This window comes from Rhyacophila brunnea, unplaced genomic scaffold (genome assembly GCF_057557595.1).
Source record: "Rhyacophila brunnea isolate RB1 unplaced genomic scaffold, BYU_Rbru_1.0 scaffold_122, whole genome shotgun sequence".
Classification (NCBI taxonomy): domain Eukaryota; kingdom Metazoa; phylum Arthropoda; class Insecta; order Trichoptera; family Rhyacophilidae; genus Rhyacophila; species Rhyacophila brunnea.
This window is the reverse complement of record NW_028232777.1, coordinates 165,243-183,527: the sequence shown is the minus strand read 5'-3', so window position 1 is coordinate 183,527 and position 18,285 is coordinate 165,243.

Genomic DNA, 18,285 nt, shown 5'->3' with positions numbered 1-18,285 from the left:
TCATTTAAAACACTATTCGAGCTAAAAATACCAGAAAATCTATTTTTAACTATAGCGATCAAAATTTTCTTTTTGTCTTTTGGAAAAGTACATAGTTAGCCATGCGATAATTATATATCTGTTTTTATTTAGCATTCAATTTTATCTATGCCAGCTTATTCATGTTTTTCAATCAATTAATACACTTCTGATTTTATATTTAAATTCAAACTTGTTTTTTTCATGAGGGAATAAGTGTAAAAATATTACAGCTTCGTTATTTCTTTAGAAGTCTTCATACCAAAGACTTCTTTTATATTTATTTTTCAAGTTATAATAAGTTCAAATCACCCTTTCACAGTTTGAGCACTTCTGCTTTTCCAAAACATATTTTTTATTCTGCATGAAGCATCATATTGCTTCTTAACTTGGTTTTATGTTGCGAATTTCTCCTTATCTTTAAAATCAGGAAGTCCAAATTATCAAGTTAGCATGAATCCAATTTTTTTACTACAATAGTTTTTCTTTTATTTGCCCATAAAAAAATTAGTTTGCTATATATAGATCGGATTTACAGCTTTTGAATGTATACCTGGACAAAAAAATTGTTTTTTAGATAAATTCTTGTTTTTTGTGATTTAAATTTTATCGTGCAGCATAAATTTAGCTAAAGAACCCTTTGAAAAACCAAAAATTCGCTAAATGATCAACAAAAAACAAAAAATGACTTTGATTTGCCTATTTTAATTCAAAAAAAGGTTTCCTTATAATCTAAATTATATAGTGTACAAAATACATACGAAAGGTATAATTTTTCAATTTCAAAAATTCATCTAAAAAACAAAAAAATACACAAAAACATTATAGTGTGCCAAAAAACAAACTTATAATATGATTAAATATATATCAATAGCTCGTAATAATAACTTTTTATTTAACAAAAAGAAAGGTACATAATTAATTTTTTTTTGGATTAAATATGCAATAAATATATTAAACATTTTTACTTTATAATCTTTTTCATATACCTAAAATTAACACATTAAACAGCATTTTTATACATATGAAAAGCAATCAATGCATTTACAAATGTATATTCTATTTTTAAAATATGTGTTTGAATGCACAAGGTTCCGATAAAAAAAATATATTTGTACATGCATGCATGTTGAATTATCACATATATTCAAATATTTGTAAAATTAAATTTGTATCATTCTAATTAATAAATGTAAAGATGAGCAACTGTAAAAACTCATTACGTTGGTTTTGATAGACATCATTCACTCTAATTTCAGACATTGCTAACTGTATTTAGCGCTGTGAAGTTGTGTATTATATCCATGCATAATATACTGCGAATAAATAGCTATGAATATATAAATGCACGAATTCACCCATCGCTTTCTTTATAAAAAAATGGATTAGTTTTTTGATATGAGGAAATTATTTGTGCGTAAATGTTTTCAAATTAGACATAGGGGACGAAATTATACCATTCTTTTACATATTGTTATGATATCAAAGAAAGTACATTTTAAGTTATATATTATATTAGGTGTTATTTATTTATGAATCAAGTATTTTTATAGATATAAATAATGAAGTAACATATTAAATCAATCGAACTGGGGTTTCGAGACTGTATAATTGATTTTTCTGCATCAGTCGAAATTTCATGTAAATATATGCAATCAGAGAAAAAAAAGAATACAAATGTTTTTAAATGACTGAAGTATTTAATATAAAGCCAGTTGTTTTTAGATAAGAAAATAAGCAATTGAAAAACGAAAAGCCATACTAAAATAACGATATATTGTATTTACCATATAAAAGAATATAATTTGGCTTATAGAGATTACATAGTTTCTCAAAATCTTTTTATAGAAACCAAAAATGTTTAATTTTTCACGTTTAGTTTTCATATCCTTTTATTTTGTATATTATGTTATCAAAAATATTTTTATCCATATATGCAATAATCTAAAATTTTAAGTACGGTTATGAAATCTTTTTTTTATTTAATACACTATGTTTTAAAAGAATATCTAAAATTTTTAATTAAGTGTGAGCAACCATAGTTTCTACAGTCTAATTTTGAGAATAATCCCCATATACTAAAGAATTTATTATTCTTCATTTTTTATACAGTGCAAAATGTAAAATATAGGAAATTTTTGTATATAGTAAATAAATTTAATTATGTTATAAAATTTATTTATAAATATAATAGATTCTGTTATAGAATAAATAAATTAATTGGTTTACGTCAATATATTGTAAAGAGTTCAATTTAACAAAAAGCATATTCAAATTATAATGAACCATTATTAAATAAATATAGATCATTAATATTTTAAATATTTCTGAAAGAAATACACATTTGGACTCTATAATCAAACATGATTTTTTTTTGCGATTGTACAATATAAATAACGGTAGTTTCGTTTATATTTTAGAAATATTGTAGATTATGTATATTTAAAATATAATTAGATGATCTTTTTATATTTTTTCAATTTTTTTGCCATCCCACATTCAAAATAAATTCTTTGTGGCGAAATCTATATTTACTTGGTATCATATAAAAATTTTGCCCTAAACAAAGAATTACAGCGAAAAAAAGGATGAAAATATATTTTATTTTAAATAAACTTATATAAGACGCAAATATTATATATTCTTTAATTTAAATATGCCAGTTTAAACTTTGCCTTTTGTTACAAAAAACATGAGATTCCTTTAAAAATATATTTAAAATTATTTGTAAAAAAAAATTAGAATATAAGTTATATATTAATAATCATTTTTTATTCTTTGTATAGAATACTATACAAGTTTCTGTTTTTTTTTGCCTTAGATGCGGTAATACGTGTGTAAAAAATAAGAAGATATAAAAATTCATAATAATTATTAGTTATATGATAATTAAAATCTTCATAGTATTGGTTGTAAAAAGAATCTCGATTATATTATAAATTGATTTTATAATGCGGGTTATGACTGATATTTTAAACTTGTATTAAGGGTTAAAAGTTTACAATCCTTATGCATATATAGTTGAAACGTGCATTAAAGCATTAAAAATTTTCTGAATATTTTATTTTTACCAATGCGGGAATTATATTTTTATTCCTGCAAAAAAACAACGTTCACAAACTTGTATCCAAAATGCAATCTTTATGGTTATATTAACCTAACATACGAAATGACATACAAATAAAATAAAGGACTGGGTCTGTTCAAATGACTTTTTATAGTATAATATATCCCACCTTAGACTCTATGACGTTGGAAATACCTCTGATATTTGGCCCAATAATCACTGCTAATTGCTATATCATTTATGAAACAAAGATTTTCGCAAAGGAAAAAAAAACAAAATGCGATCTAAAACATGAGGACATGATCTAATATATAAAAACTCATATCACAACTAATGTTCTAAATAAAAGAAATATATATTTTTTAATGCGTATGTATCAAATATGGATTTTTATACGAAAGACAATTATGATCATGTTTCTTGCATCGTTTCATGTACCATCTCATTTTATATAAGTAATTGAGTTTTATGAAAAAAATTTCAAATTCCAGTTTTTTTACGTCTGATAATAATGCCAAAAAAATTGCATAGCTCACTCTAAATAGATATAAATCAGTCTTAAGTTGTTTAATAATTATTTGAAAAAATATATATAATACCAAGATAAGTTTCCATTAGATATTTTTTTGCGTTAAAATTATTTTAAATTAAATTATAGTGTATTAAATATTTCCATAATAAACATTAAAAGTTGATTTATAATAAATTTATGCAAACTATATATTTATTACATTCAGCGAAAAATCAGTAGAATTTTATCTAAAACTTTTTATTTTTTTAAATGACATATATCGCCAAAAAATATTTTTTTTTAATTTAACCTGATAAATACGAAACTCTATAACAGATGCTCGACGATATCCCTTGATTTAAATCTGAAAACCTACCAATATAAATTATAACGTTTTATATACAAAATTGTCTGTTATATGTTTTAAAGTAAAAAACAGACAATTAATATGATAGTGTAAACAATAAAACAATAAATAAAAAACATGTTTCAAATTTTTTTTGTGTATATAGACATAAGTACAACATGTGTTTTTATTAATAAAGTTTTTATGTATAAAATGGCCTATTTTCTATATTTAAATTCAAAAATATAAATTTTTATATTAGAAATCTTATTCATAGGATAGTAAAAACGAAAAATCAAATATAATTAAATCGAGTATTTATCTTATAATTTTAATACAAATTTTTTGGTACTAAAACATCCGATGTATTTGGAATATCTAACTGTGTCTTGATGGTAACGATTGCTCGTCGATAAAAAGTTCTTGAATATTTCGGGCACTAAGTTTTAATATAAATATTTTTTTAGCCAAAAAAACTTTTAATACGATTGCATTAAGCGGTTTTAACCAATATATTTTATAGGGTGATAAAAATTTATCGGCAAAAAGATGTACAAATGTAAAAGAGAGTTGAATAACATGCTTATATTTTAATAAAACAGAAGAAATGACAATAGATGTGATTAACTTAGAAGTGGTATCAGCAATTCTATGATATTGGGCATATTTTCTGTGTAAAAAAGCGTTATAATGTTGAAAATCACAGACAAACCGCGTTTTAATACAAAATATATCAAAATTTTTTATTTAGAAATTTTTTTAAAAATCTATCTAAGATATTTTTTTAATCAGTGAATTTAAAAGCTTAGACATGATTAAACGGATAGGGGGTGATATAAGTCACATAATTGCAAATAAAAAGATTAGTGATGACAAATACCATATTAGAATCGCATCAAAGGGAAAATATACATTAAAATTAAGTGAACAATCACAGAAGAAAAATGCAAAACTAATATTTTTTTTTGAACGAACATTGCAATCATGTGGTTATATTTAAAATAACAGGTTTCAATATAACATTTCAAAATATTGATAGATAAAAGATGTCAAATAACAGAAAGGGAAGTAAATTGTCGTAGAAAAAGCTTATTTTCATAAAATTATGTAGATATAAATACGGTTTTCGTAGTAAAAATGAAGAGAAAATACATCAGTAATATGTAAAGAGAAGTTCAGGTTAAAAGACAAACATTTTTATCTGCAGATATGTGCGTTTATGATGCAAAATAATGTATTACAAAGGTATTTTTTTAAGAACGATTTTGCATCAAATATAAAGAATAACAATTAACATAAATTTACGAAAACTATAAATAATTTTAAGATTTTTCAAATATAAAAAATAAAAAAATATGATTTTGTATAATTAATACTAAATTAAAACCATAGATGACCTGAAAATTATTTATGTTATTTTTATATTTGCCTTTTTTTTTTACAATTGATAGTAAGAGTTCACAGAAAGAAGATGTGTGTATATTGACAGCGTCGATTTAAAAGCATAAGATACAAAAAAACCAAATAATGCAATTTTTAACATTCTAAAAAGGTTAGAGATATAATCGAAAATTATCAAAATTTCATATTTATTAGTAATTGTAATAAAAAGTCAGTGATTGATTGCTCGTAAATTATTATAATGTATTAAAAATATCAGAAATTATCCTCTACATATTTTGCGGTTATTACGTATATACGGAAAGGGTTTTGCAAATAGATGACGTTCAACCTTTAAATATTAAAAAAGCTATTTTCTCTAAATATTCTCTTTTAACACACGTTTGATTAATTCTGCAATCGCTGTCGCCAATAAATTTGAAAAAAATATAATGCGGAGTCTTTGTATCTTTGATAAAACAAAAAGATACAACTTAAATATTGGATTAAAATATTATAAAGCATCTTAATTCAAATGATATTACAATAAAAACAGTATAAAGGTGCTTTAGACTTGAATAAATGCAAAAATTTACTCGATTAACCATAATAAAAAAATATGTATAAATTACTTTCATCTATTTGGCACACCAAGGATTATAAATCCTATGAATTGTGTGTATATAAACAAATATAACCTAGTTTCCCATAGAATCCAATTTTATAATATCCGAATATATAAAAAAATAAATTTAAAATCGTTTATTTGTATCTCTAATCTTATAGAAAGCCTTTCAAGTTGGCTTTCTTTCGTACAATTTTTTTTTCCGTTTTAGAATAAAATACGAAATTGTATGCCGAAATACTTCGCGAAATATATTAAGTGTAATTTAACTAAAGAATTTCGCAAAATTAAATAATAGCTTGTCTCTAGTTTTTTTTTGTAAAAATTAATTCTGTAATTTTTTTTATATAAATTCAATTTTTCTGCAAGAAAATCCTACATTCCTAAAAATAAATTTTTATTTCATTTAATGTGGGATTAAAAAATCAAGAATTGTATGCTATTCGCACCCATCTAAAAAAATAACTGATATATATTTAATTATATTTTTTAAAAAAGCAATTAAGATCTATAAAATAATCCATAAAAAAATATAATTTTTATTGCATTCATTCATTCTATAAATATAAATAACAGAAGTATATTTTGACGATTCGATATGTATTTATTTCTTAAATTAAGATTACGAAATTCACCATAAGTACTTTCTTTACTCTAAAGAACATATGAAAAACCTAAATACGCGCTTAGAAAGATTTATTATTAAGTCAGTTGATTCGAAGACTTTATAAAATTATACAATTTTTTAAAAGTTATTGTGCCAGCTAAGCAAGTTATCATATAAATAAAAGCTGTAGGCTTCTCAAATATATGAAATACCGAATGAACGCGCTATTTATTTTTCAAGCGAATATTGCGTTCTTAATATAGTCATTTACAGATATAAATTTTTTTACTTCTATTGCAAATGGTATTTTTATATAATAAATATTTTTTAAAAGTGCTTACTTCAACTGTCAGGTGAAATCATGCATTTATTACACCCTGTAAAATCATCATAATACCAATAGATCTGCTGTGAATTATATAATTAGGATCATCATAGAACCAAAAACTTTTTGAAATACTCTTTGCTAGATTAACAAAAAATTAGAACACAATATACATTATTATTATGCCTGCATTTATTTTGCCAAAAACATAAAGTAAACATTATGAATATTTTTTAGAAATACAATATAAATATTGCAATAATAATAACTAAGGTAAAATATGGAACGGAATAAAATATAAAAAGCAAAAATTGATGGAATTTAAAATTTCATTTTCGATTGTACTCTTCATGTAAATGAAATTATAATAGGAATCAAAAGCATAACAACCGGCTTTAAAATGTCTGTAAATAAATGAACTTATCGACTGTATGTTTTCTAGTTATCTTTAGGAGATTCATATATTCAAATGATAAAAATCACAAGTAATTTAACCATTTTACATATATAAAAATAGAATCCTTTTTACTTAAAATATATGAGATTTATAATAAATTTGATTATAAGAACATTACATGAACTTTATAACTAAAATCAGCAATAAAATGGTTTTGTTGTCTAGCCCCCAAATTTTCTATTTAAACGATTATTTTAATAAAACTAGATGCTTTAATTTTATTTAGTTACCATGCTTATGTCTTTTAACTTTCCGCCTTATGTTTTCAATTAAATAATTATGGTTCAAACTTTCTCTCAAGCAAGGCTATTTCCATTTTACTAAACAGATAATATTTGACACCTAGAAACAAAATATTGCAAACACTACATAAACAATCTATGTTATATAAAGCTTCTGTTTATTCATAATCCCTATTGTGGCGTTTAAGAACATAATTCGATTCTCGAAGTAAATTTAGAAGTCATAGCGACTACACAAAAATTAGGGGTTTCAAGGGAGCGATGACCCAATATATGTGTTTAAATGTGAAACCCAATTTTATGTCTCATATAGCCATTATAAGATCGCCTTCATAGCTAATATAGTTTTTTTAATAAAAATCGATTTTTCTGATGGAAAGCGTTGTATAAATTGAGTGCTAGGTATAAATCACCCGTTAAGTTAATAGACTATCTACTCTTCAAGAAGTTTTTTTGATTTCTTACATATATAAAAACAACTTTTCTATCATGATAATAGATTATCTAACTCTTATCTATATCAATGTGCAAAATTTATATTCTATTTGAAAAATTTTACACATAAATTTTTTAAATAAAGTTTCTCACTGTTTATACATTCATTTTCATATAATCACGAATTATTTTAATAGCATAAAATACTATATAAAACAATTTTTTATGGTGATATAGAATATACAATATTTGTTGTGAGGCTTTTCCTCAAATATCATATTTGCTGCTGGTTGAGAATGTTATGAATATATTAATTAAAATTTATTAAGAGCGTTATTCTTGTTTTAAATTTAAATAAATGGGTTTTCAAAACAAATTCAACTGATAAAGATAATGAAATAACGTTAACAAACCATCTAATGATATACAGGGATTTTTATTTTCATTAAGACCGACAATTCTATATATTAAAATAAGAAGAATGTATTAATTCAAAAAGCATGTTTATTGGAATAGAAAATCGTTATATAATACAAAAAATATGCACATTTGTTTTAAATATGTTTCAATTAAAGAAAACGAAAATATATTAAAGGTTATATTAAGTATCAGTTTTAACTTTAGTCTAGATAGTGTCAGATCAAATGATTTATGTTTGCTAAAAAAATGTATGTTTACACCGCAAGTACCTGTATAGCAAGTTACTTGTAGTATATGCATTCAAAATCACTATCAAATCGAAATAAATATTGTTATTTTGAGAAATATACGTTATAAAATTTTCTTAGAAAACTAATGATGATTTATGATATGCGTATTCATATTTTAACCACAAAAATTATAAACAAAGCTCGATTATTATATTGAAAATTGACTGAATAACTAAAAATTATAAACATTTTAGAGCAAATAACAAAAAAACGCTTTGGATTGCTCATAGAATGATGTCGATCTATAAAATATATTTATTAGTATTTATGGCAGAGTTTACATATCTTTTATTGATGATGTTCAACTCGATTCTATTATAGTTAGCGAAACACTTAATTTAATTGTACTTTTAGATTCTCCTTGGTTATTTTTGCATCTGATTTACTCAATTCCATTGTATTTAATAGGAATATTATAAAAATTACACGACTTATATATAATCCTAAGCCCATCAGAAATTATCTGCCGTTTTGGGAAATACATTTATTTTGTCTTTTTACCCTTATTTTCAATATAAATAAAAGACTAACAGAGGAAAAAAAATCACATCTAAAAAAAGAGCCCAAAAAGAAATGAATAAATGTGGATGCCGGGTTATGAAGTAAAAATGAGGGTTAGCGACGATAAAGGAATAGTTTGTCTTTGGAGGGCCTGCAAAACGACATAAATATTTGAAAGAAATGTATTTTATAATGCTAGACTTTCAAAACACATCATCTTTATAATACTCTGAATTTCTTTCAAAATACATCATATTTATAATGCTCTGAATTTCTTCAAAATACATCATATTTATACTACTCTGAATTTCTTTCAAAATACATCATCTTTATGATGCTTTAAATTTCTTTCAAAACACATCATCTTTATAATACTCTGAATTTCTTTCAAAATGCTTCAAAAATAGTCGAAGCACACTTTCTTGAAATTGATCTGAAAACGAAAATAATAATATAAAAAAAATCTTAAAATATTAGAGTAATGAAGCAATATTCTAAAGATTTTATTGGATTAGCAGGTTTTTTTTACATGAAACAGATTAGTATAAGTTTGTTAACCATAAGCACTCAAGGGTGATTATATAGAGGGTGTTTGGAATATTCAAATGTTAAGAAAGAATCTTTAAAATAGAGTAGAATTGGTTGTGTTTATAAGAGTAAATAGAAAACGCTAAAAGAAGAAATGGCTGATGTCTATAGAAAAACACAATAATCTATATGACTAATGCAAAGGACGTAATAAATAAAATACTATTTTTCTAAAGACACGCAGTGAATAATCCAATAGAGTTTTAAGATCTCAAGACTGGTTTTTATTTGAAGAATGTTGGGAAGACATAAAATGCACGTTTAATTTCAAAAAAGCATAAAAATAATCAAATTTTCTATTTGGCTGGATAAATGATCTTTAAAAACGAGAAAAATCATTCATCAATGTTTTTTAAATTTTTTATTATTATTTCCGATTTTGGTGAAATTATAGCATTGCATCAGTGTTGTGAAGTCGCATCGTGATTAAAAAAGTTTAAGAATATGGTTTTTAGCTATATATATCTAAAAATAATTTTAAAAATTTATCTAAATTAGAATATTAAACATCAACCATGGATTTTATTAGTCCTAAAAATAATATAATTTGGTGGTCAAATAACTTATCAATATTTAGAAATGTGGGTTTAAAGAATTGCATTATGTTTATTTCTATCAATCTCTTATTTTGTTGATCAATTAAAACATTTTTTTTTTACATTTAAGCCCATTAAAAAATCATTAAACGAAACATGAAATTATATATATACTTTAAAACATTATTGTTTTCAGTTGCTCACATCGGAGACCATTTCAGATCAGATTCTTCAAAAGTTCAATTGATAGCCATGCATCGATTGAGATATGCTATTTTGAGTGATCTCAGAAAAATTGATTTAGAGTTTCCTGAAATACTTTTACATTTAACTTTTAAAGATACTAATAAGTATCAATACAAACATATTTTGGAGCTTTTTATAAACCTATTTTTTAAAATAGAAATTCAAAACAGAATTACTTTATTTATCAGTTTTAAATTACACGAAATCCGTTCGCATCTAATGAACCTTTATATAAATTATATGAAAGGATCAATGTGGTACACAGACGAGGTAACAAAATATCACTTTAAGAAATATAAGAAAAGTCTTTGCGAAAGTCCAAATAATTTAAAATATTATTCATTAGCTTGTATTTTGTTTCAACTTATTATTTACGATTCGAAGATACTTGATGAGTTATACTTAAAAATTTTAAAAAATAATACACTTAAAAATCCCCCTATATTTTATGATAAGTACTTAAAAAATAAAAAACTTGAAACTATGCGCGAATTCTGTTTTATATTTTGTTCGGAAACTAAAACAAGGGGGAAAGATATCATGAACGAATTGAACGAAGCACGGGAATCACTCAGAATCAATTTTATTGAATTTGTGTATATTATTTTGGATAATACATCTGAGATCTATAAAAAATACGATAGAATAGAAACTAAAATTAAAGAATCCGCATATGAAATCGACCTAGAAATATATAAACGCGTAAAGGTGAATAAAAAGAATGAAATAATACAAAGATTAAATGAATTATATCAAGTGCTTAATGATACAGCTTTAATTTCATTTCTAATAAACTATAGCTTGGATAACTCTATTCGAATACGTTTTTTCTTGCCTGGACCCCCATTTATGCTTAAAAACTGTAATGAAACCAAACAACTCGATATGCAAAATAAATTTAGAAACTGGAATTTATATTGGCCTTTAGTTCATAACATAAGATTTGAACAATCGGAAGGGGATGTGATAAGACCCACAAAAAAAACATTTCATCAACAGATTCCAATAAAACCACAAAAAACACTTACAGAAACAAGTTTAAATAGTCTTCGTATTTGTTCAGATACACAAAAAAAAAATTATTGTACAGATCAAGCAAAAATTGGAAAAATTAGAGGGCGAAGAAAAAAGAAAAGAAATGAAACAACATGTCACAATCCCAATCCTGATGTTTCTAGAAGTTCTAATGAATTAATAACTGAAAGTTCCAAGCTAATAATAGAATTTTTAAATGATAGTTGGCCTGAAATTCATGAAGATTCTATTAATATTTAGGTAACGCCAAAAGTAAATCAAATAAAAAGTACTAACATTGAAAAATGTCATTACTAAAATTGATGTAATCTTTTTTGAAACACTGATACGATTTTTACATATAATATTCACTAAATTTCAATTAAAAGTAGTTTTTCGACCTTATCATACATAAAAGAACCATTTGAATGTATTTTTGATCTTCATTTTGTTTGTACATAATTGGTTTATAATCAGATTGTATATAGTGAAGAAAGGTATCGAAATATCACTTTCTACAGATAAAATCACTTTATGTGAGCATCTATGAGAGCCTATATTCATTCGTGAAGCTTTTCTATGAAAAAATAAAATTTCATATGTAAAACTATTTCTTATATGATTAGCTTGATCAAAATTTCCTACTAAATATAGTACCTGGTCAAAATAATTTCTTCCTTAAAGTAAACATAAAGGTTTAATAGCGCCGAGTAAATAAACTTTAAATTCCCATTTACCTTTAGCAGCAAAAAAATTAAAAACATGTGGATTTATATTTATATACGATATATTTAAATATTACCGTAATATAATTCAAATTAGATTGTTCCCAAAGATTAATTGAACACAAAATAAAATTAATTCTGATTTTTCATCATTTTGTTAGTTAAAAATACAAATAATATATTATATTATTTTAATTATACTATTCACATGTGTAAACAATGTGAAGAAATTCCTACTAGAAAGTAGATTGGAACAAGGTTTAAAAATTTATCTTTTAGGTTTCAATATAAAAGAAATTTTATACATGCAGATATTCATATTTATAGTACGGTTTAGCATAAGTAAGTGAATTTGAGCTTATAAAAAATTAGTTTATTGGGATACAGAAGCATCGTAACAAAGCTGTTATATTATATCATAAGTATTATATTCATATTAATATGAAAAAGTTGTAATATATGTGTGTTCAATTTTACAGCACAAATACAAATAAAGTTGAAGTTAATTATCGTACAGAATTTTATTAAAAATAGACTATTATATAAGTGACATTTGTTTTTTATTCACATAAATTTTTTTGTTAAATAATAATTCCATAAAAAAATGCATTTGAGTAAAACAAGCATTTATACAAAAAAATACATCATTATTTAATAAATAATTGGTGTATTGAGAAATATGACCATAAAAGTAAAAAAAAACAACATAGGGTCAATATTAAATTTTAAATATAAAGAAATAATGTTTTTTAAAACCCTATGTTGTTATGTGCAACACCATATATCATATCTTGATAACAACTCGTTTGTTAAGCGGGTTATATATATTGAACACGGTTATTTCTTAAACGTTAAATAATAATTTAGGCTTTGTTCTTTTCATTGAAGCATATGAATTTTTCACTGTTTTATACGTGTGTAGAATTTCAAATCATAGATATTTTCTATAAATCATTATCTTGCAATTTACTTAATCAAAATTAAAATTGTAAAGTATAATGTAGAGTTAATTAAATTTTTAAATAAAAGATGTCAAAAAAAGATTCAAATGATAAAAAATTTCAGCTTACACCAAATACTTAGCAATCAATATTTTTTTATCTATAAATTAATGATTTAAAATGGTAAAATTATACCCAATACTAAGAATATCATATGTAAATACGATATTGCAAATAAATATCTATCATTACTCAATTTTTATATCACAAATACAAATGGGGGATCAAAAAAAAACTGGAGAGGAGAACTACAAAGATGAACATTCAAAAACCGATCCTGTAACAATAATCTCAACCGACAACTTGCCTGAAACTCACATGACCACTCGCATTCATACCACGGCTCGTTACTCTTATAGCCATCTGCAAGAATACACCCGCCGAGAAAGAGAACTGGATTCACGAGGCTTATACCTCGATCCTAAAACGATTCGGAAGAATGCCGAGATCTGGCTGGCAAGAGTTCTTAAAGAGTCATAATGATATCTTTAACAGTGATATGAGCATGACTGAAATTAAATCTAAACCTTCGAACGTTCTAAAAGATAATGATGGGAAAAGAAGACAAGTCCGGAAGTTCAAAGAAATAGAAACGAAAAGAAGAAAACAAAGCGATCAAGAGGAAGGCTATAAAACACTCTACCATTGCATTAACCTCGACAGATGCAAAAAAACATTTCAAAGAATACAGACGGACTTAAAAAGTACGTACATCACAAAAATCCCTAGAACAAAAAAAATACCATGTACTAAAGTTAGAAGCGACATAATCGAAGGTCTGAACTAAGCGGTTAATGCGCATATCAATAACCACCGCCCTCAAAACATGTGCGATATTGCAAAGATCTTGCAAGCTGTTCAAAAGAGTTACGAAGAGTTAACAGCAAAATCTGTCCAGGAAAAGCTAAACTACGTACTAATAAAGGAGGAAAAAAAAGACATGTCCAAATTAACACTGCCCTCAAACACTACGTAAAAAACTCAGTAAAACTCTCAGAAAGCGAAACAAGGTTTCTAAGAAAAGTCATGAGACAACATAACATGATACTCGACAAAAAAAATGATGTCTTCGAAGTGAATACTAAAAATAACGATAGGATAAGGATAATAAATAAACAGATAGAGCAATATGAAAAATAAAAGAATTTACAAATACAAACACCCAGTTCGAAGTCAACAGAAGACAATTTTATAGAGTATTGACAGATACGGTATAACCGGAGATTAAGGCAGATAAGGAAAATATAGTTTATTTCTGGTCAAATATGTAAACTAAAAGTACGGAAATTTTAAACTTCGATACTTACCTGCGCAAAAACGCGCTGGAAAACACACCATAAATGGTTTTCATCTCTGAAACAGAATTTTAACAGATCATCAACCACCTGCCTAGCTGGAAAGCTGCTGGATGCGATAGTATATACAACTTCTTCATCAAAAAAATCACAAAATTGCACCCAATACTATATGAAACAGTAAAATCAATATGCCTTGAAAACAAAGAGGTAAAAATTTGGTTCTACTCAGGGATCACATACCTCATACCCAAACAAGATGTTTTAAATGGATCGGAATTCAGACCTAACTCATGCATTATAAACTTATATAAATTGACAACTAAAGCTGTCACAATGATACTACAGAAAGATGTCGAATCCCGAAATCTTCTATCAGAAAACCAACTCGGTACAGTCAGAATTGTACAGGGTGCTAAAGAACAAGACATGACAAACGTTGCAATAAACAGTGAACATAATAATGAATGACACGTAACATGGTTCGACATAAAAAAAGCATTTGACTCAATCGACCACGAGTATCTTCTGTCCTGCTTAAAAAATCTTAACATACAAGAATGGATGATTGCCTTTATATCTGTGTTTACAAAAAACTGGAAGTTATCTCTAAGATTAAACAATGAAGAAATCTTAAAGAAAAAAATTTAAAAGGGGATTATAAAAGGAGATAGTCTATCTCCACTACTGTTTGTTCTTTGTATGGATCCGCTAAGCCGCCGATTATATGAAAAGTTTCCATCGATATCAACTAACCTTGATAAGAAGGCATTTACAACCAATCACTTCCTTTTCATTGACGTTCAAAAGATTTTGTCAAAAGAAGAAAGTAACCTAAACTAATGTCCAATGAAGCAACAAAATTCTTCGGATGTAACGGAATAGAAATAAAAGTGACCAAATCAGCTACTATTAATGTATATTGCCAAGATATTGCCACAGTGATAGAAGGAAAAGATGGATATAAATATCTCGGGATACTGGAAGATTCAAAATCGAGAACTACACCCGAAACAAGGATAAAATTAGAAAAGAAATGCTAGAAAGAGTAAAAAGCATATGCAAAACAAACTAAATGGTAAAAACATATTAAAGGCGATAAAAGAATATGCAATATCACTGATAAACTACTATGATGGTTTATTAAAGCTAGAACCAGAAGATTTTAGAAAGCTTAATGATGAAATTAGGCGAATATTAATAGAAAATGAAATAAACTTACAATCATCTAATAAAGAAAGATTATATCTTAAAAGAAATGAACTAGGACGTGGATTGGAAAATATTGAGTTTAAATCCGAAAGAATACTCTACCAGCTATATAAAACCCTAAACCAAGAAAGAAGACAATCACCTAGAAAAGCCGCAATATTTAAATTTGAAAATGCAACTCATCTATCCGTAATAAATAGATTCCTCAGAACAAAATATGGCCTCGTTGACATAGATCTTTCTGCGCTTGTGACTAGTTAAAACAAAAAGAGTGTTTATTGTGTAAAATACAACAAAAAACACTACATCAAAAACTCTTCGATGTTCATAAAAATCCAACGCTTGAAATTTAGGGATCCTTAAGGTGGCTACAATATGGAAATATCAGACCATTAGAAGTGGCGAGATTTTTCTGTATTCAGGATAATTACGTATTCTTTGAAGAAAGATCAAGGTGCCCGCATTGTAAAGACTCAATTAAAACTGTCGACCACTTAGCAAGCAGATGTAAAAAAAATGCTTGTCATGACTATACAAGTAGACACAACGAGATTGTAAGATGTCTTCACTTTACAATGGCAAGAAAATACAATTTTAAAAAAACCAAGAAAACCCGCAGAAACTCTGTACAAGAAATAATGGAAAACGAATTCGCAGAGATCAAAGTAGATACAAGAATCTAAACAGACATCAAATTATCGAATGGCAGACCTGATATTTTTTTATATGACAAAAAGAAGAACTGCATCACTCTGATCGAAATTGGCGTGACAAGTATTGACAACATAAACATAGTTGAAAACGAAAAATTGTAAAATATGACCTGCTAGCATCAGAACTATCATAAATATACAAATACAAGACAAAAATTTTCCCATATGTTATTACATGGAACGGTGTGGTGATACGTTATCATAGAAGGTACCTGAAGGAACTAGATGTCACGAACCAGGTTGAGGCACATATTCAACCTTGGGATTGAGAAAAACTTTATTGAATTTATGAGGTCCTGAAAGAAGGATGGGTATTTAAGAAGACTTTGGAGAGGAGAAGATAGCCGAAAGTATAAATACGCTGTGTGTACAGAGAATCAAGCAAGCTGTACCTGTGAACAAAAACATAAATTACGACTATAAATATAGCCCTATAATAAAAAATAGCTCACAAATACAATAATATCATATAATTATTTTTCGAAACGCTTGAACTCTATTTTTCTCTAAGATTATCTCAACATCACATAGTATGTTTATGGGTAGATTGGGATTATTAAAACATAAATCTTTAATTGATGCAATTATATTTCTTCCAATAAAACCAAAAAAAAATCGACTTTTGAATGTAGTAAATATAATGCATTTGATTATCTCAAGGTCAAATGAAATAAAATGATAATTAATATAAAGATCACTACGAATAAAAACAAACTAAACACTAAACGGGTCGTGCTGTTTAGAATATATACGGGTGTTAGATATAAGGTGCATATTTGAGCTCTATACCACTTAAACATTCAGATAATTCCTAGAAAAGAAAATCAAAATTATGAAGCTTATTTTGTATAAAAAAAAGATAAGCATTCGACTGCGTACTGTACGAAATATGATAATTAAGAATTACAAAAACCTAATTATACGAATAAAAGATGAAAATTCATAAGCTAGATTTTTGAATAGTTGGCTTTTAATTTTATTATTATATAATTTGGAGTCGATTTAGGTAATTAAAAATATTTTTTACTTACTTGTACAATTTTTATAATTCAAAAAAATTAATTTTATAAGCTACCTATATTCTAAAAAAATAATTTTCAAAAATTATATTATTATGAAGTTTGCCTTTTTCTATAAAAATAGCATATAAATAAATTTTACGCAAAAAGTTGTAAACTGCCTTAATACTATACTGTACGCAGTGTTTTTATCACAAAAATGTTCCTAGACAGAACATTGCTAAAATATTTTTCTTTCTGTAATTTGCGATCCCAACTTCGGTTAATAGATAGAACCAGTAATACAGACTGCGATAATTACATTAATAGTGGATTTGCATCATATATGAAATTAATAACCATATCTTTTTATAGGGTTTTTATCTAGTCATAAATTTATACCATATTTAAAATTTTTTTTTACAGAGTTGGTTCATTTATTCTATATTTATTTTTTTGGTTTCGGTGTCTGATAAAATGCAGTAAATAAAGTTTTAAATTGTATATTCTAATTTAAATCACGGGTTATAATTTTACTATAACATGTGACAAAACTTATGATAAATTTCATGGCATTTTTATAGTGGGAACTTTATCTTGTCTCCTGAGAACACATTTAAGCTAAATAAACAAAAATATATAAAAAATCATACATGTATACCTACAAATATTTACCACAAAATTCAATTCATATCAATCCCCAATATGTACAATGTTTCAAAAAGGGTTTGAT